We start from the raw sequence: 22,047 nt of genomic DNA, 5'->3' as shown, positions 1-22,047 counted from the left end.
TCCCGGGACACAGGCAAGCAGCAATGAATAGCTCTAAAGGGCCTATGTAAGTAGGGTTTGATTGAGAGCCTTTTTCCTCCATCAAATTCGTTTTATTAGCCAGCCTCCAGATGCTTCTCCTTAAGACAGATTAATATCAAGTTCGTCGTTCCACTTGAAATTGAAGAATAGGAATGGCGGTGTGAGAGCCAAACACATGTGAACTGTTCAAGAGTCCCAGCAGGAAATCTCCTCTGCAAATAATTTATGAGTGAGCTCTGTTCTTCTTTGCATCGGTCACCTTTCACGTGCCAAATCAGATAGGAGAGGCCAGGAGACTCTCCGCCTCACCATAGTTGTAAACATGAGTTTATTGTCTAGAGAGAGCCCTACGTTGGCTACAAAAAGTGGCCTGTTCTAGTGGTGCTGTGCTGTTCTTGAGAAGACGCTACTTCTCTGAGGAGGAACATCAATGAGCCAGGCTCAGATATATGAGCAGAAATAGGGGAGAGGTTTCTATGAAAGCATCCTAAGTAGTGAGTGAATGGCTCCAAATAACGGCACATGACTATGAAACGGACACCAGCCTCGTGTGAGAACAGGTGGTAGGTATCCAGGAAAATCCTAAAAGAACACTCCTGTTCTCAATTATCAGAAGGTGGTTCTGGCCAGGCGCGGTGGCTCACGCCTGTAATCCCAGCACTTTGGGAGGCCGAGGTGGGTGGATCACCTGAGGTCAGGAATGCAAGACCAGCCTGGCCAACATGTAGAAACCCTATCTCTACTAAAAGTACAAAAAATTAGCCCAGCGTGGTGGTGCATGCCTGTAGTCCCAGCTACTTGGGAGACTGAGGTGGGAGAATCGCTTGAACCCAGGAGGCAGAGGTTGCAGTGAGCCAAGATTGTGCCACTGTAATCCAGCCTGGGCAAGACGGAGAGAGACTCTGCCCCTACCCTCACCACCTCCCCCCAGAAAAAAAATTTTTTAAAGGTGGTTCTGGAGCTTCCAACATTGAGGCAAATGAAATGACTATAAATGACTGACGTTTCGACTGCAGTTGCTTCCCAAAGTGATAGAACATAGACACATCTACAAAACTTCACAGAAGACCAAAGAGTGCAGGCGCCACCCCTGAGCCAAGCTATCTAGATATGAGTTCACAATTTCTGTGTTTAAGGGCATCAGAATGCCAGCGTTATCCTTAAGTCCTTTGAATACAGCACAGAGGACTCAGGGCCTCCTTCGGTGGCATATCTCCTGTGTAGAATAAATCTCCATGGCAAAAGTTCTTAAAAACTTAGACCTTGGGACCAACACCCTGATAGAAATGGGAGGTGCTAAAAAGACAATTAGTACAGTGTGAATCTGTCTTTGCAGCCCTCCCTGGTCTCTGTTCTGCACAGAACTTGGAGCATTACCAGAAAATGTTGGTGATGGAGTGGGGCATTTTCCATTTGGAGAGGTGATTTTTATTATTATTACAGGCTTTTGTCAGTATTACAGAAATTGGGGGGAGAAAAAGAAAAGGGACTAATCACAAATGCTATTTACCAAGCCACATTAGTCAAAATACTGCATTTTAAAACCCCTTAAGTTGTTATACATCATCATATAAGTCATCGCCAAGTAGTAATACAAATTCTTGAGAGTTATGTTGACATGGAATTTGTCAGCCAAAGTGCTGGAAAATTTACCTCTGCTCATATATCTGTAGTCATATCCTCCAAAGAAATTAACATATAATAATGCTAATATTTCAAGGTAATGTTTTCCCATGAGGATGCCATATTTTATCTGTTAATATCATCTGTGTAAAAACTATTCAATTACAGTATCAAGCTGTATATGATTAATATTGATATCAGCATGCTAACGGTGACTTTGCAGGCATGAAAGCCTTACAGTCAACTCCACGGTGAACCTGGGAAAAGAAATGAATTCATTTCCGCTAAGTGAGTAAAATGAGAGTGAATTGGGACTCACACCAAAAAATGAAATTAATAGACCCACTGAGAGCCAGCCATCTTTACTAGAGTTCCAAAACTCTGCAAATCTTAGTCTTAAAGGTAGTACTAAGGATAGGGACTTTATGAAGACTCAGGGGGGCCAAAGGGTGAAGATGGTAAGTGGGTAGAAGTCCTAGAAAAGTGCATGGAGATTAGTAGGCTGCAAATATTCAAAAGCACATGATATTCAGAAAAAAAATGTCTATTTTTGATGATCTAGTGTTTTCTTTGCTTTCCATTTCTTTCAATTTTGTCATCCTACTCTTATATCAGCCACCTTCATCCCCTCTTTTAAGTTGTACCATTTGCCTCGAGCCTTTGACTTCCCTTATGCCTCCAGGCTTTCTCTCCTAACTCTAAAAATTGCTCCTGAAATCTCACCTCTTCAGAAGGGCTTCCTGACTACTTTAAAATCTATCAGAGATACCGCTTCCCACAAATACTCAGGGATTTTTCTTTCAACCTATCTCATTCACTTATAAATTTGTTTGACTGTAACTTAAATTCCGCAAAAAAAGTATATGTATGTAAGTAGACGTCCATGGAACCAGCACCCAGAGCTAAACCAATGGAGAATATTTCTCACCATGAGAACCACGAGACTCTACTTTGCCTTATGGCTAGTGACGATACCATTAACAGTAACCAGTCATCTTCCTGCACATCCATGGCAGTGTCTTGAAACAAATTAAGCTTGAAAATGTGGCCTTCATAGTCCTTGTTTAGAACAAAAGGTTATGAACTAGTAACTTGCTTCTGGTAAGTCAGACGTGATCAGAGGAATCAGAATATGAAGAAACAACCCTCATTAATATGAAGATGCTATAATCTCTGAGACCCAAAGCTATAATTTCAAATAATTTCTGGGTCCAGGTATTCACTGACTCAGCACACTTCTTCATACATAAATAAGTGTGCTGAGTCAGTGAGGGGCTGTGTTTTAAATATTTAGTTGTAATTCTTTCTTTGACATATTGTGAGATCATCTGAAAAAAAAAAGCCTAAATATAGATGTGTATGTATAATCTCCCAATTACATATTGGTGCTTTGGTATGGCTTAGACAGCCCATATCTAGTGGCTGGATCTGGTCTATAGTGTGCAATTGTAAAAGTTTGCACTTTACTCCCTGTTTCTCCCCATCAGCCTAAGTGTTGAGAAGCTTAGGTAAATTTGGTGGACAGTATATAAAGCAGTTTAGGCTGAAATAATATCTGCCTATTTCATCTACATCAAGGTTTCCCAAAGTGTCTTCTAGAAGCACTGTTTACACCAGCACCAAACAGGTGTTGTTGCTGACAAAAAAAAAAAAAGTTCTATTGACAAATAGGTCTTGAAAATAATGGTTAAAACAACAATAAAGGGGCAAAAGATCCAGAGTAACACAGTGAACACACACACATATGTGTGTGTGTGTGTGTTCACATCACTGAAGAGAATCACGCTTAAGGAATTATAGGGAAGTGTGACAACAATGACTTATCAAAGAGAAAATATCGGTAAGAAGATAAAAAAATAGACAATCAAATGGCAATTCTGGAGTTGAAAAATCAGTAACTGAAATGAAAAATTTACTGAAATAGTTCAATAGCAGACTTTGTCTGCAAAATAAAAGAATCAGCAAAATAAAAGATGGATCAATAGAAATAATCTAATCCAAAGAACGAAAAAATGAAGAAAAATGAACAAAGCCTCAAAGACTTGTGGGACACCATCAAGCATATCAACATATATTTAATAGAAGTCCCAGAATAAAAAAATAGTGAGAAAGCTGCAGAAAAAAAAATTTAATTATGGGTGAAAATTTCCCAAATTTAGTAAATAGGCAGAGCATAGAGGATTTTTAGGTCAGTGAAACTATTCTATATGATAATATAGTGGTGGATATATGTCATATACATTTGTCAACAACCATAGAATGTGTAATCTCAAGAGTGAAGCCTACTGTAAACCATGAACTTTCGGTAATAATGATGTGTCAATGTAGGCTTGACTGTAACAAATGCACAACCATAGAGTGTTTATAGTGGATGAGGCTATGTATGGGTGGAGGTGGTGGGGTGTGTGGGAACACTGTACTTTCTGTTTAACTTTGCTGTGAGCCAGAAGTTCCTCTAAAAAATAAGTTCTATTTAAAAGAAACTTTCAAATGTGATGAATAACATTAATGTATCCATCCAAAAAGCTCAACAAACTCCAAGCAAAATATGTACAAAGAGATCGACACCTAGACATGTCATAGTCAAACTGTTTACAGATGAAAATCTTAAAAGCAGAAAAGGAAAACTGACTTATCACATATAAGACACTTACAGAAAACAAATCGCAAAATGACAGTAGTAAATTCAACCATGTCAACAATTACATTAAGTGTAAATGGGTAAAACATTCCAATAACAACTCAGAGACTGTCAGACTTGATTAGCAGCAAGGTCAAACTAAATGCTGTCTTAAGAGACACATTTTATATTCAAAGACCTATATAGGTTAAAAGTCAAATGATGAAAATATGTATCATGCAAATAGTAACCATAAGACAGCAGAAATGGCAATACCAGGAAAAATAAAATATCAGACAAAATATACTTTTAGACAAAAATATTACTTTAGTAAAAAAAAAAAAAAGATTTTTAAATGATCAGTTGTGGTCAATTCATTGGTAATAGCCAGGTATGGTAATGCATGCCTTTAGTCCCAGCTACCCAGCAGACTGAGGCAGGAGCCCAGGAGTTTGAGGCTGCAGTGAGCTGTGACTATCCCACGGCAGTCCTAGGCAACAGAATGAGATGCCACCTTAGAAAAAAATTAAGAAGATACAAAAATTACAATCATTGTTATTTATTATATTCTAAACATTCTGTTTTATATGTAATAAGAGTCTCAAAATATATGAGGCAAAACCTGATATAACTGAAAGGAGATTTCAGCAATAATAAATTGTTGGAGACTTCATTACTATACTCTCAATAGGTGATAAAACAACTAGTCCAAAAAATCAACAAGATATACAAGACTTGAACAACATTATCAACTAACTTTACCTAATTGATATCTATAGAACACCACACCCAATGATAGCAGAATAAACATTCTGTTAAAACAAGCATTTTAAGTACAATCTTGGAACATTCACCAAGGTAGACCATATGCTAGGCATAAAAATAAGCATAAAACAAGTCTCAATAAATTTAAATGGATTAAAATCATACAAAATAAATTATCTGACCACAATGAAATGCAAATAAAAGTCAACAACAAAAAGAAATTTGAGTTATCCCAAAGTACTTGAAAATAAAACACATATTTTAAATAATGGGTCAAAGAAAAACACCACAGTGGAAATTACAAAATACTTTGAATGAAAATGAAAATACAATATATTAAAATACATGAAATGCAGCTAAAGCAGTTCTTAGAGAGAAAGTAACAGTTTTAAATGCTAATGGTAGGAAAAAAGAATGGTCACGAATCAATACTTAAGCTAACATTATAACTAGATAAAGGCTATCACACTAGCGTCAAAACCAGCAGAAGGAAGAAAATAATAGAAATTAAATTAGAAATCAATTAAATAGTGAACAGAAACAAAAATAAAGGAAAATGGAATGTTGATTCTTTAAAAAGATCAACAAAATTGACAAATTTTTAACTAGAATACAAGAAAAAAGAGAAAAGCAAATTACCAAAACTCAAGAACAAAAAAAAGACATCACTACCTAGCCTAAGCTGGAAGATTCAAAAGAGCATACTATTACGTTTTTAAAACCTTCATTCTAACAAATTAGAAACATATGAAATGAACAAATCTGTAGACAGTCACAAATTCTCAAAATTATTTTCAGGAGAAGTAGAAAATCTGAATAGATCTTTAAAGAAGTTACATTAGTAATTAAAAATTTGTTACCCAAAATCTTAGGTACAGAAGACTTTTGCCAGTGAATTCTGTCAAATACCTGATGAAATAATATCAATCCTTCTAAATGGTCATTTCTCTAAAGATAATAAGTGAATGGCTAATAGGCACAAATTAAAATCACAATTTGATACCACTGAGGCAGGAGGCAGAACTCAACTCTGGAGGTAGTGTTTGGACTCTGGACCAGATTGAGGACTAACTAAAAGAGGGAAGAGGTGAAAGCATCTCTCCATAAGAGGTGCCCACCAATGTGCCATGTCAGTTTACCATTGCCATGGCAGCATCTGCAAGTCGCCACCCCATTCTATGTCAACTACCCAACATCTCAAACGTTACCACCCTTTATCTAAAAACTTCTGCATAATCTGCCTCTTAATTTGCATATAATTAAAATTAGGTATCAATATGGCAGAACCATCTCTGAGTTCCTACTCTTGACGTGCTTCCTATGGGGTAGTCCTGCTCTGCAGAAGCAGTCCCAGAGCTGTGACACTGCCACCTCAGTAAAGCTGTGTTCCTCCCAAACCAGCACACTCTGGAATTCATTCCGGAGCCACGCCAAGAAACTTCCTGAGCTGAGCCTCAATTTGGGGCTTGCCTGTCCTGCGTCACCACCACAGCCATTAGGACAGCTATAACCAGAACACAAGCAAAAATACGTACTGGGAATGTGTGAAGAAACCAGAAATCTCACTCATTTCTGGCAGACATGAAAAATGGTAGCACCACTTAGGAAAACAATTTATGTTTAAACATTTAAACATATTTACCACATAATCTATGAATATTACGTAATTCCTACGTATCTACTCAATAGAAATGCCCACACAAAAACCTGTAAACAAATTTCCTTGGAAACACTTTTTTTTTATTTTTATTTTTTTAGACAGAGATTTGCTCTTGTTGCCCAGACTGGAGTGCAATGGCATGATCTTGGCTCCCTGCAACCTCCACCTCACAGGTTCAAGTGATTCTCCTGCCTCAGCCTCCTGAGTAGCTGGGATTACAGGCACCCACCACCACACCTAGCTAATTTTTTTGTATTTTTAGTAGAGATGGGGTTTCATCATGTTGGCCAGGCTGGTCTCAAACTCCTGACCTTAGGTGATCCATCCCCCTCGGCCTCCCAAAGTGCTGGGATTACAGGTGTGAGCCACCACGCCTGGGCAACATTATTCTTCTTTTTTTTTTTTTTTGAGATGGACTCTCGCTCTGTTGCCCAGGCTGGAGTGCAGTGGTGTGATCTCGGCTCACTGCAACCTCTGCTCCCAGGTTCAAGCGATTTTCCTGCCTCAGCCTCCCAAGAAGCTGGAACTACAGGCACGTGCCACCATACCTGACTAATTTTTTTTATATTTTTAATAGAGACAGGGTTTCACTGTGTTCGCCAGCCTGGTCTCCATCTCCTGACCTCGTGATCTACCCGCCTCAGCCTCTCAAAGTGCTGGGATTACAGGCGTGAGCCACCACGCCTGGTCCAACATTACTCTTAATAACCCCAAAGTGGAAACAATCTACACGTCCGACAACTGAGGAAAGGATAAAGAAAATGTTAATGTGATTGAATAATATTCAGCAATAAAAGGAACTACTGATACATGACACAACATGGATAAATCTCAAAACCATTATGTTAAGTGAAAGAAGCCAAACACAAAAAGATTACATGTTATATAATTCCACTTATATTGAATGTCCAGAAAAGGCAAATCTATAGAAACAGGAAGCAAATTATTGGTTGTTTGCCTGTGTGGGTAGAAACAAGGATCAACTAACTGCAAATGGGCATGAGTGATCATTTTAAAGTGATAGAAATGTTGTAAACGTGGGTTGTGATGACTGCTGTACAACTTTATAAATTTACTAAGAATCATCAAATTGTTCACTTAAAATTTGTGCATAGTATATTATGTAAATTATCCTGCAATAAAGCTGCTTTAAAAGCAGCAGTAAAAAAATTAAATTTGCTTGCTACTTTACTTTGCAGAGTAAATAAGCAATGAGCATTGTAAATCTCAGAGATACAGATTACAGGCCATTTACCAAACTTATTGACTCATTGAACACTTTCGCAATGGTTTTAGAAGGCTTTTTTCCCCTTATTTTCCATTCTGTCCATGATATGTAGTGCAATTCATGTTATTAAAGATATGAGATACATTCTATAGTAGGCAGTATTAGGACTCATCAAGATTTCTGGCTCTCCTTTTATTCTAGGCACATGCACCATTTCTTTGGCCAGTTCCATGTGAGCAGAAGTCTGTCCCATCTGAGTGGGAATCCTTTAAAACACAGTCTTTGATTCTCCAAGTTTTCTTCCCCTGCCATCAGAAAGCCTGAAGCTTAGCATTGAGATGACGATGTCAACAGATGGTGGGGCCTCATTCTACACAGGCATCTGAGAAACTATGATAGAAAAAGCACCTCTCCTCCTTGCTGGTATCCTTTGGACACGAAGCATGAGAGAGAAATTAATTTTCATTTTTTTTGAAATGAAATTTCATTTTTTTTGAAATTCCAGCTCTGTCATCCAGGCTGGAGTGCAGTGGCGCTATCTCCGTTCACTGCCGCCTCCACCTCCCGGGTTCAAGCAACTCTCCTGCTCAGTCTACCAAGTAGCTGGGATTACAGGCGCCCACCACCACGCCTGGCTAATGTTTGTATTTTTAGTAGAGACGGGGTTTCACTGTGTTGGCCAGGCTGGTCTCAAACTCCTGATCCCAGGTAATCCACCTGCCTCGGCCTCCCAAAGTGGTGGGATTACAGGCGTGAGCCACCATGCCCAATTTTCATTGTTTTTAAATCACTGAGACTGTTGGATTTTAGTCTATCTTCCAAGTTTATCTAAATTGTGAAAGATACTACTATGAGAAAATAAGAAATATGGAGAGGGTTCTTTTTTTTCGTCCAAGTGCCTTAAATTGTGTGTGCATTGTAAGGAATACATTAATACTACTTGTAAGTAAATTATTTAGCAATCATCACACACACACACACACACACACACGCACACACACACCAGCCCAGCACTTAGGCAACTTACTTTATTATGGGTCTCTGCTAATTCACCAAAAAATGTCTAATTTGACAATCAAAGAAGACAAAAATAAAGAACACAAAATGCCAAGTTCGCTGGCAGCATTTAGCATACATTAAAACTTGGGCTCTACAATTGCCCCAGATTCCAGAGCCTGGTTATTCCAAGACAATGTGGGTCAGAGATTTCCTCTGGGTCCAGGAGATAGGCACTAATCCTATGTTTCTAAATCTTACTTGTGGAAAATAGAGCAGAGTGGATGTGGTTAACGGTAGCAGCTATGCCACACTTGAGTCAACAAAATATAAGCCCAGGGAATATTGAGTAAAGTTGGAATACCCAAGGGAGCACAGACAGCCCGCCTCTAGAGGAGAGCAAGAACAGATGCAATACTTAGAGACGTAACAAGCCACCCCAGGGATCCACTAGTGAAATAGGCCCACACATCCATTTTCAGCAAATACACCTATGAATTCCACAGCTTTTTGACATCATCCAGTCACTTATGCTTCTGTCCAATTCAATCAAAATGGTCAAATTAGTGATGCTTGTACAGAGTCCAATGTACCTTTCTACAAACTCTAAGAAGAATGGGATGCTTGTCCAAACGAGTGTCAGGAGATTCTATTCTAAAGGAAGTAAACATACTCATGGTGTGGCAAATAAAGTGCTTCCCCAATGGCACGTTTTAGTATCACAGCACCTCTCAGGTCCTCCTCTCTGAGATGGGATCACCCTGCCGCAAGGTGTTAGTAACTAATGAGCAATGAACAGGAAAGAAGATGGTGAAGAAAAATAAAACTCACTCTAAGTTTACAAAGTAAACTTCATAAACTAAGTTACTGTTATCATTGAGGAACAATTCAATACCTCCCTTGCCCAAAGCAGAGCACTAAGCTCTTTGCACTGTTTATGTCATCCACAAAACGATCCTATGAGGTGTATACTATTCCCATTTTTCTCTTAGAGAAACTGAGGCTGAGAAATGGGCTACTTTGAATAAGCACCCAGTCAACAATACTTGCTCACCATTTCTTTAGTTTTTAAATAACTTTAAAAATAGTTAGAAGCATATAAATTGTAAAATTAGCACAGAGACTTCTCACTTGACAGAGACATTGTTGGTTGTTACAATTGTGGGGGTGGGGTTATAATACTGGTATTCAGCGGGTAGATGCCAGGGATATTGCTAAACACTCTAGAATACCTTGGTAGCCCTTACAGAAAAGAATTATCTAGCTCAAAATGTCAATAGTGCCAAGGTTGGGAAAACTTGGTTTAGACAACTATAGGTCTCATGGCAAATCAATTCTCGCTTGATCATATTAGCACCATTTCAACCAGGGAATTCAAACTCAAATATCCACAGATGCCAGCCGGGCAGTGGTCAAGAGTGTAGCAGACCCCGGTACACGGTAGAGAACTAGAAAGCTAGGAGCCTTTACCAATGGATCCAAGTTTGTGCTCTAGGGCAACAATTGCCCGAAGTGTCCTCCCGAACAGGTAAGCCCTCTGGCTTTGCCTACATTTCCAAGTTGGCTTCTAGGGAAAATCTGATGACCCAGCAAAGTTGGCCTATGCTTCATCATGGCAAGCCCCACTTGAGCTGAGCGATAGCTTCTCCCTTTGGGCAGGAAACGTGCTTTCTGGTTCTACACGCTCTACCTAGTTTGCTGCACTCTTGACCACTGCCTGGCTGGCCGCTGTAGATATTTGAGTTTGAATTCCCTGGTTTAAATGGTGCTGATGTGATCAAGTGAGAAGTGATTTGCCCTGAGACTTATAGTTCTCTAAAGCAGGTTTTCCCAACCTTGGCATTGTTGACATCTTGAGCTAGATGATTCTTTTCTGTAAGGGCTACCAAGGTATTCTAGGGTGTTTAGCAATATCACTGGCCTCTGTTCACTAGATACCAGTATTATAACCCCACCCTGACAATTATGACAACCAACAATGTCTCTCGATATTGTCAAATGTCTCCTGGGGAACAAAATCATCCTCGGTTGAGAATCTTTTCCTTGGAACACACTATTCTTGAGGCTCAAAACACTTAAAAATAGTCAAGCAAATGGAGGCTTTATTTGAGTAAACAGCATTGTACCAATGTCAATTTCCTGGTTTTGAAAATGTATTACAGATATGCATAATATTTTGTGCATCGGAGAAGGCTGGTACAAGGGAAGTCTCTGTGCTGTTTTTACAATTCATATGCCTCTAACTATTTTTAAAGTTATTTAAAAATTAAAGGTGAAAAAAATATTGAATAAAGGAATGTGTGCTGAAATGTACACTTCTTTCTCATTTTTAACAGAGTGTATTTGATTTCCTTGAGGGTAGTAAACCTCACAAGTTATAGCTCTTTATCCCAGGTGATTAATAAGGTGTCTGGTATAGAAAACCTTCAGGAAATATTTGAAGTGTTTTAAGGTAATTTAAGAGCAGCTCAGAAGACAGGAACTCATGGATATGTATTGACCACTTACTAATCTCTTGAAAGAAAAGAAGTTACCTTTCTCCATAAAGCAATTAGCAAAAGAAGATGACTAAGGAGAAAATCAAAAGAACAAGGAAGAAATTTGGATTCCTGAACTCATTTGATCTATTTAACAAAGGGAAGCACATTTTAAAGTTGAGAAAGAAAGAAAAATGGAAGGAAGGAAGGAAGGAAGGAAGGAAGGAAGGAAGGAAGGAAGGAAGGAAGGAAGGGAAAAGAAGGAAGGCAGGCAGGCAGGCAGGCAGGCAGGCAGGCAGGTGGGTGTAGGGAGGGAGATATGGAAAGAAAGAAGAAGGAAGGGAAGGGAAGGGAAAGGAAAAGAAGGGAAGGAAAGGAAGGAGGGAGGGAAGGAAGGGGGAAGGAAGGAGAGAGAGTAACAGAGGAAAGCTGAAAAGGAAAAGAAGTTATTCTTATAATGATTCTCTGTTATAAACACATTTTGAGCAGATTGTAAAAAGCAATTCAACGGAAATTAGATTACAAAGAGCACATAGTACACTAAGTGTGACTGTATTATGCAAACAGGGAATTAATTAGTTTAGAACATGGTTTTTCCACTAAGATCTGCAAACATGTGAGTCTTATTGGTGACAGTCTTGGGTCTTTCCCTTAAGGTCATGTGAGTCCTGGCAGCATGACATTTCTAGGCTTTGGTCCTGGCCCACTAGTATCCACTGCAATTAGTCACTTGATCTTAAGGCGGTGACACCTGGATTCATGGGGGAATTTCTATATCATTAGAAGAAAACTGCTTACTTCCATTTCAGCATTCATTTAATCAGTGAACATAGGCAGTGACATTTCAGTTAGGCTGGTCCAAAATGGTGATGGAACACTTCCTCATAGGTTTTTGTCAAATATTCCCTCCAAAAATAAAGAAAATGGTTTTAATTAATGCATTAAACCACTTACTAATAATTCTAATAATCAACAGCTAATAGATCTGTGGAGTGTTTCCATCACTCTGATAACTTATTGGGCCATACTACAAATGTATTATTTTATTTGAATATGATCACATTGGATTTGATTTGCTTGGGCTGTTATAAAAAGGCTTGGTGGTAATCTCTGGTTGTAAATCATGGATACCTGGCAGTTTGTTGGGTTTTTTGCTCGTTTTATTTTTTATTTATTTATTTATTTTTGAGATGGAGTTTTGCTCTCGTCACGCAGGCTGGAGTGCAGTGGCATGATCTCGGCTCAGTGCAACCTCCGCCTCCCAGGTTCAAGCGATTCTCCTGCCTCAGCTTCCCGAGTAGCTGAGACTACAGGCGCCCACCACCACATGTGGCTAATTTTTGTATTTTTAGTACGGATGGGGTTTCACCATGTTGGCCAGGCTAGTCTCGAACTCCTGACCTCAGGTGATCCACCCACCTCGGCCTCCCAAAGTGCTGGGATTACAGGTGTGAGCCACCACGCCTGGCCCTGGCAGTATTTTTTTTCTTAAATATACCTGTATTCAGATGAAAAGAGGCTAGAAAGATGTTTAAGAACTCCAAGCATTTTAATACAAATAACATATGATGAAACTTCAGATTTACAGTTGACAAGTTTGGCCAGAGTTGAGAGCATTCATAATATATTGTTTTATCTTTATCATAACCCTATGAGTTCAGTAATAGTTTTTCTATTTAACATAGTAGGACATTTAGCTTCAAAGAAGTGAAATAATTTGTTTAGTGTCGCACATATGAGAAAGAACTGTATTTCAACTCTGGTGCGAATTCAAACTTGAAGTCCATACTCTTTCCGTTTTCCACTGCTGCCTGTATGGACGCACGCACACAAACAGTACTGATACTGTGAAAGGAAAGTAAGATGAAATTGAAGAACATAAGCAAAGAGGTGCCCGTCCCTCAGGGCTGGTGCTGCCTGCTCTCTTCTTCACGGTTACCTACAAATTCATCACAAGGAATCAAGGAATCCAGGAGAGGCGCTTTCTGTTACAACTCTGCTAGCAACTGGATTTCCATCACAAGTACCAACAAGGAAATACCGGTGCAAGCCTTCATAAGGCCCTCCAATCTCATGCCCGATTTCTTGCTACACAATAAACCTATGCCTGCCGCTCTTGTAATGAGAGCAGCTTTGCCACCCCCTGGTCCTCTCATTTTAATTTCTGCTCTGTAGCATCCTTTATCACAAGGGAAGTACAGACTCAGCCATTCTCCCAGCATCTCTCTATTATCAAATACACTTCTTGTTCCCACTACTGGCTGCTTGGGGAGATGTTAACTGATTCCCTGGTTTAAATCTACAGCACTTCAAAAGACTGTTCTGTCTTCACCAGCGCCAGTGCCTGGCACAAGGCCACAGCCAGGGAACTGAGGTTTGCTCTTGAGTCCCAATGCAATCATGCACTGTCTGCTTCTCGCTGCTCGCAAGTTCTGAAAGTGTTTTCAAAAATCCTCTGTGTTGCCAGAATGACAATTGACTCAAGATAGCCAGAGCCATCCAGCTGCTGAGAAAAACCTATCTGAAACCGAGTGATTAGAGAGGAATATTTCTGCTGGAGGAAGGGCAGGACTTGAATAGCCAGCGAAGTCCTTCTGTGAAGAAGGAGAGGTGAGGAGGTTGGGATGACTTCTCCTCACTGCAGCATTTATTAGTCACTGCCTCTGCACCACAGTAGGCTGTGGCAGTGCAGAGCTTCCGCAAAGAAACACATGCTCCTCAACATCTGGCAGTGGACCAATCAACCACGCGAGAAATATGATCCTGGAGGTGCCTGGGCAAGGGGCTAGAGACACCTGGAAGAGAGAGGCAAGGCCTGTCCTCAAGCAGATGACTTTTTCAAAGAAAGAGAGGGCAGACAAATTCATCTTTATAATGGTTAAAGAGAAGCACACCTGGCTTGCCTTGTGTTGGCAGGGTGGGGGGCACGCATGCCTGCCCATTTGCGTGTGGCTCTAGGCAGTGTGAGGTCACTGCAGGAAAGGCAGGGTTGTCTTAAACAGGCTTTAACTGTACAGATATGGCCACTGTATGCAGTCAGAGTATCTCATACAACTAAACCAGCAGCCTGGAGGTTGGGGACATTCACACCACTTGAGCCCCTAGCATATTCCAAAGGGAGTGGGGCTGGGAGATCAGACTGAAAGATAAAAGTGTGACGGAGAGGAGGCAGGCCTCGATGCTGCAGGATTGGGCCTGGACTTGTTCTCTGCAGGGTTTCTTAGTTTTCTGTTTAGAGAGTGGTCTGGTTAGTTCTGCATCTTAGAAAGGCCACCGTAGAGAAGCGGGATCAAAGCCAGTGAGACCTAAGGCAGAGGAGTCAATGAGAGAGTCCAAAACAATTGTTCCAAAAGGAGGCCACTGGGGCCTGAGCATCCAGAGCACTGAGGCCCAGCTTTGCCCTTATCAGTCCTGCAAGACTCACTGATCAGTTAGATGGGAGACTCGAGGGGAGAGATGAACTGAGGGTGACTCCTGGTTTCTGTCTTAAATGTCAGGGAATAATAGCAGATAAAGAATGTATATGTGTGTTGCAGGTGGAGTGGGGCAGAGAGGATGCTAACTCTCCATGGATAACCAGATGATGAATTTAGAAGACCCTGGATATGCCCATCACGAGCTTAGGTGAGATGTTAGGGATTCTAGGTCCAGAGTTGGGAGCCATAAGAATGGACAAGGTTGCCCAGGATTTTGCAAAGGATAGAAATTCCAGGGCGCATATCTTCTCAAGTAGCAGAAGGCTCAAAAAATTTCAGTTATCTCAAAGGGGCAAATGTGCTGCAAGATGTAGAAGGTAGCAGAGGGCTGAGTTGGGGACCTTCTTGACAGCCCTCTCTGCCCAAAGTCCTGTCAGGTCAGCTGAGCCTGCTTGTGTGTCCCTTGAAGCTCAGTGATCAAATGAGCACAAAGGAGATAATAATTAATACCTGGTTTATACGGATGAAGAGATATTTGCATACAGTATATACAAAGTGCTTAGTATATAACTGGTGCTCGAAAACAGGCATTATATTTTCATGTGTGTGTGCATGGTGTGTATGTGTGTGTGGTATGTATGGGTGAGAATGGATAAGCCCCTTTTTTCCCCTTCTCTCTGATCCATGGGAGACTCAGCGTTTTGTTCTGACTGGTGCAAAAGGCGATGAAGAGTGGAGAACAACAGGGCAAATTGTCCAAGCACAACTCTGCTGGGGTTCATAGAGGAAGTAATGAATGGGCAGGAGCACAGCTAAAGACTGCGCTACCCCGACCCCTGCCTGGTTCCAGAGCCTCAGGGCCCCGCAGCAGAGGGGCTGTGAGGGGAATTCAGCAGGGAGGTTCCTTTTCCCTTCCCGGGTTCAAAGATCAGAGCACTTTTGTGAGAGATCTACCAATAAAACTGAAAACAGCACGCTGATGATACCTCTGTCTTGCAAGGAGGTAGGCAGAACCATCCTAGATTTTTTTTTTTCTAGGAAAATCTATACCTAAGGTTAACAAAAAGCCAAACAATAAAGTGTGTATTATGAATTTATCAAGAAAACAGAGCCTGTCCCCTGCAAACATCAGGGCTGTTGATAGATTTAATAGATATAAAAGTGGGTTCTTAGGAGATTGAGCAGAGGGACATTCAGGTGCTCTGCAAGGATCTTTAAAATCCATTTGTTCCAAAGAAGCAGACACAGTCTGTTACACCAGCATCACTACTCGGAGCATCCTTAGTTAGAACTGACAGCCATGGAATGAAGTAAGGAGCACAAAAGACCAACCCCTAAGAGGAAGTAGCCATACAAAAGAATTTTCACAAACACTTCCAAAAAAAAAAATAAAAGTACCTTCTTTGCTTGATGAGGCTGATCAAGATAAAAGATTCACTAAATTAGTACAGTTTCTACAAAAGGCCATAAGAGAGACAATAGATGAGGGAAAAAAAAGAAATTTAAATCAGGCTTGGGTTATGCCAAATAGAGACTGTCTAATTAAACAAAGAAGTAAGATGAAATTAATGTACAGGAACTTTTCCCCATAGAGGAGGAAAATAAAGCCTGACAGTTTAAGTAGGAAAGTTTATGATCATTTTTAAAGGAAGATAAGAAAGGCTAAAGACAGAAGATTATTTGATATCAGATAGTTTATTCATTTGCACGTAGACAGATATTCTTTCTCAACACGAAGCATGAAATCTTATGGCCATGAAGCTTGAGGGCCCAGGCATGGAGAGTCAGTTTACAGCTACAAAGACATTTAAGAAATCAGTTGGATGAAGATTGCTAGTTGCCCAGAAAAATCTATCCTTCCCTACTTCCAGGTCATATGGATAAACCACATTTCCTGGCCTCCCTTGCAGTTAGATGTGGTCATAGGACTGACTTATGGCCAAGGAATATGAGAAGAAGTAATGTGTGCCATTTCCCAGCCTGGGCCTTGGGTCGTTGCCTCCTCCATGCCTCTATCTCCTTCCTGCCCTGGCTGGAACTCAGTAAGGGCTGTGACCTATCTTCAACCTGGAAACTCCCCACAGAAGGAGCCTGAGTCCCTGAATGACTCTGTGGAACAGGGAACTTCCACCAACCTGGACTACTCATCTTCGAGCTGAATGTAAAAGAGAAACAAGTGTTTACGGTCTTTAAGCAACTATTTTAGGTCTTCTTGTTTCTGTATCTTTGTCTTCCCCTGAACTGTGTACCAAGAAACAAAAGATGCTTTCAAAACTATGTATTGAGAAGTTACTATGTCCTCAGCCTTGGTGTAAGCACTGAACAAATACTCGATGCTAAATGAGACCTTAACAATGGAAGGGATATGCACATAAATTATTTGTTCCAGTGTAAACATTGCCTTATTCTAGATCCACACAGACACAGTGAATACAAAGAGTAGGCATCTCATACGGCTTGGAAGAAGAGAGGAAAGAATCAATACAGTAATGGCATCTGGGTTGAGCCTAAGAACAGAGGTCTTCTGAACAGAAAAGGGGGAAGGAGGAAGGAAACAAAGGAGAAGAAATCCCACACTGTGTAGATAGGAAGATGCAGCCAGTCAGTAGGGTGAATGGCTAGAGGTGCTGGAGTAGAGCCAGGAAGATATTTGAGGACCAGAATGTGAATATAATTATTTGAACTTCACCCTGCAGGACAATAAAAAGCCTGCTGAGGTTTAAAATGACCACTTGATAAGGCCAGATTTGTGCACTACAAAGGGCCTACTAGAGGGTATGTGCAGAATGGAGCAGAGTGGAGAGAGACCAAGACAGGGAGCCCGGTGAGGAAGTGCTCGCTAAGCCCAAATAGCTCTAGTGGACACCTGAACAGGAAGGTAACATGAGACTGGAGAGGAAGGGGCAGCGTGGAGAGACCTTTCAGAGTGGAGGAGTGTGGAACCTGGCAACAACTGAATGGGTCTGTTAAGAAGGATGACCAAGTTACCTGCTCACTGTGGCTCTCACAGGGAGCTCTAGACTGTGAGAGCCACTTCTGAAAGAATCAATTCACATTCCCTCTCCCTCTCTCTACAGCCAACAGCAGTCCCTCCTAAGCAGACCCTCATGTCATTCCCAGGCCATTTCCTCCTACCCACTCCAACCATCCACCTACCCAAGAGTCTTCAAGAGCCATCCCAGACTAAATCTGCTCCTCTCTTAATATCATGGGCATGTCTTGCCATACCTTCTAGATCCTATACCTTGCCCTCCTACAGCTGAGGATCAACCATGTTTGGCTTCCAGAATGAAAGATTGTAGTTGAAAAAGAAGCAGAGAAGCATTTCCAAATGAAAGGAAGAGATGAGGAAAAGGATGAAAAACCAGAAGGAGAACATTATCAGGATGAGCCTGAGCTAGTCCTGGAACATCTTCAGGCCTCAGGTTTGTAAAAGGAACAGATTGTACTAGATATTTTCTAATAGTCCGTAAGTCCCTCATAAAACTAAAGAATGAATTATTCTAGAACAATGAAAAAATAATTGTGCACATATTTTGTATTATAAAATAACAACAATGTCTATATTTCAGATACAACCAAATTAACTTTGTAAAACTTCCTAACTAAATCACAAATTAAATGAGCTAAGAAATGGAAAAGTTATATGAGTGTATTTTTTTAGGGCCTAAACAAACACAATGGTTTAAGATTGGAGATCATTTACTAGGAGTCAGTGTAGAATATGGATTTAAATTAACAATAATTGCTACTCTAAAAGAAGAAATAACAATTCTGGTAACCAGAAAAGACATATAAAATTAATACTAATAATTACAGAGGAATTACTTAATTATCTGACTTGTGGAGAGAATAAAATCAGATGCTATTAAATAGAATTGAACTTTATATTACTTTGCTCTTATATGTCAGTCAAACGGGATATTTTAGAACAAAGAAGCAGTGTTGAATTGACACATTATATAAGATGATGGTTAGCTAAAGTAATTGTCTGAACTAATTAATTTAATTTAGTTTATTATAGCCTTGGTTCAGAGAGGTACCGAAATTGTAAAATATTTAAGGACATTATACAGTGAGGCAAATATTAAGGAAATCAAGACTTTTCATGAACCTGAAAGCAAATATGCCAATAAAATTTATGATGTAGCTGTTATTACGAAGTTCCTTATGATGGTGAGCATTTCTCAAATCTTTTGAAAATGGTTTTTGCCTAAAGATTGAAAAATATTATCTAGAGAGCTATTTAAGTATAAGTAGATAGCAATAATGCTAGAGAGTGTTAAAGTGCAAGTAGATAGTAATAACAACACAATTACTGGGCACTATATGTCTGGCACTCTTCTAAGTATCTTCGCAGGGTTAATTCATTCAATCATTGTAGCAATACTAGGAGATTGGGACTATAACTCCCCCGTTTTGCAGGTAAGAAAACTGAGGCACAGGGAGACTAAAGATAATATAGATGGTAAATATCTAAGCCAGAATTTGAAGCCTGGTACTCTGCTTCCAGGCCCATTGTTCTAACCATTATCCTTGGCATCAATCTGAATAACTCGTAATTCACTGGTCCATAGAGAATGCATGCCCAAGTCTCCTGATGGCTGCTAGAAAATCAGGGATTGAAGAGAGCCAGTGGGGAGGAACAGCCTTCACTGAAAACATCTTGAGTACCTCTGGGAAAACAAGTGCGAGCTGGTAGCATCAACGCCTTCCAAAGATCAGGGTCAGCATTTCAGACCTTCAGGTCTCCATCAGTGATGTGGGATACAGAGAGGTTATTTTAGGATAATCAAATATTTCAATTGGCTTTGCTGGAGCCACTGTTATTCCCACCAAAACTTTCATAGGTGACCATGAACAGGGATATTACTCACAACAAGCCAAAGAAGACAGTCTGAGGTTCCCAAAACCGAAACTCTTGATAACTCAGTAGGCATCCAGAGTATGTTCATCTTGTCCTTAGGAAAGAAATATAAATTACCCCTTATGTTTCTAGTGACAGGAAAATTTATTGTCCAAATCAGGCATTTTTGAGATGGAAAGGGGACACTATTAATAATGATTTCACAGAGGGAAAAAAGACAAAAACAAGCCTCGCCCCACACAAACAAGGAGGTATTTTCACACTATCCACTTTGTTCTTTTTCCTCTGTGTTACAAAGCTTTATGTCTTTTTTTTTTCTCCAGTTTTGCAGTCCTTAAATGCAGTTTAAATATTTTCCATGGAGACAGAGACATGGTTATGACCATGAGTCAACGAAATCATTTCTTAGTGGCAGATAATGATGGAACCACACAGCAGGAAAAAAAATGTCCTCTCAGGTCACACTGAGCCTTCCAGTGGAGCTGGGGTCACGCAGCTGGGGTCACCCTCTGGGTTAACCCTTCAGAATTACATTCATTGAAAGGCCACCTGGAAAAAGCCTGAGAAGTTGTCCGCTTACCAAATCTCTAAGTGGCTAAAGAGACTTATGTAGATGGTGGCAAATAACTAGTTTTTTTATTTTCCCATAGGATTTGCTAGATGTATCAATTTAGAGAATTTTGAGACTTTATTATTCAGGGTTCTGCAGAGCTAGTTGGCATGTGCCATGCATGCATTAATTCATTCATTCTCTCATCGATACATGTTTTTAAACCAAAATGTATCATAACTGGAAGTCAATTCTTCCTTTTACCCATACAAATACTCAATCTAAATTACTCTCTTATTCACTTCTTTATTCATCCCAATTGTTTGGATGTCTATGTGCCAAGCACTATGCTAATTGCTGAGGGGTGAATCAATTAAATAGGGCAGACATCATTTCTATGCTCATGGAAGTTGCAAAAACGGAAAAATTAAACAATCAAAAATTGACATAAGTTCTGCGAAACAAACAGAATAAATATATAAAATGCTGAGTTGGGAATTAACAGGGAAGATGTTTTATAGCGAGTGTCTACTAGGTGCCAACAACCCTTGTAGGCTTGTAAGCAGTGAGATCACTGTGGTTAAAAATATAAAGGGTTATGGTTCCTATTTCACGGGGTGCACAGTTGGCTGATGAGGGCAGATCAATAGCAAGCAAATGAGCACAAGGACAGTTAAAAATTGCAATAAATGCTATTAAGGAAACTAAAGGCATTATGCAATAGTGTAGGGGTCAGCAAACTATGGACCCGCAGAACCACATCCAGCTTACTTGCTCCCTGATTTTGTAAATAAAGTTTTATCGAAACACAGTCGTGCCCAAGCATTTTGTTTTGCCTACAGCTGCTTTTAATGTGCAACTGAAGGGTAAAATAGTTGCAACAGAGACCCTGTGGCCTACAAAACTTACAATTTTTATTATCTGGCCCTTCAGTGAAAAAGTTTGTTGGTCCCCGCAAAAGAGAATAATAACTGATGACAGACGGAAAGAGGGGGACACTTTATTTAAATAGAAGACTCAGGGAATATTGCTTTGCAGATATGACATTTAACCAAAGGCCAGAAAGAGAAGGAACTGGTCACAGAAATCAACGAAAGAATAGCTCCCCATCAGAGAAAATTACAGGAGCAAAAGGCCCTCAAGCCAGAGGCGAAGACACTGAAAGAAGCCTTGTGTGGCTCTGGTGTGGTGAAAGAGGGAGCGAGGACAAGGCTTGGCTGAAGAGGTAGTCAGGTGTCAGGTTCCAGAGGCATTGGAGTTGGTGACAAAAAGATTGGATTGCATTCTGAAAGCAGTAGGAGAATGTAGATAGGTTTTACACGGAGGGTAATGCAATTTTTTTGGAATTATAAAATATGACTCTGACTACTGGTCAGCACATGTAGTTGGAAAGGTGGAGGCTAAATGCTGGGAACATATTAGGAAGTAATGTCTGTTGTCCAAGTGAGGGCTACTGGAGACTTGGCTGATGAAGTGGTCATGGGATTGGGGAAATCTGTTACATGGAGGCGTGTTATTCCTGGGGCTTCAATACCATCAGTTTTTCAGTCAGCAGGAGTGTGGGTTTCAGACTGTTAAGAACAGTCCTCTCATACTTTCCTTGCTGCTTGAGAGAAACACGTAGAGCACCACAGCTTCAGAGCCAGTCAGATGCTGAGTCTCACTTGAACTTTGTTGTCCACAAATGAGCTATGGCATATAATAATTAGCCTTGACCGGGATACTATCATTGTGATCAACTCAGAGCCTAAAGTATAGAGGGCTGGAGAGGCATAGCTACACATTGCTGGACAGCACTGACTTACATTGAGTTTCCCCCCGAAA

The sequence above is a fragment of the Symphalangus syndactylus genome, chromosome 5, assembly GCF_028878055.3.
Source record: "Symphalangus syndactylus isolate Jambi chromosome 5, NHGRI_mSymSyn1-v2.1_pri, whole genome shotgun sequence".
NCBI lineage: Eukaryota > Metazoa > Chordata > Mammalia > Primates > Hylobatidae > Symphalangus > Symphalangus syndactylus.
The sequence above is the reverse complement of the archived record's forward strand: the minus strand, read 5'-3'. Positions refer to the sequence as shown.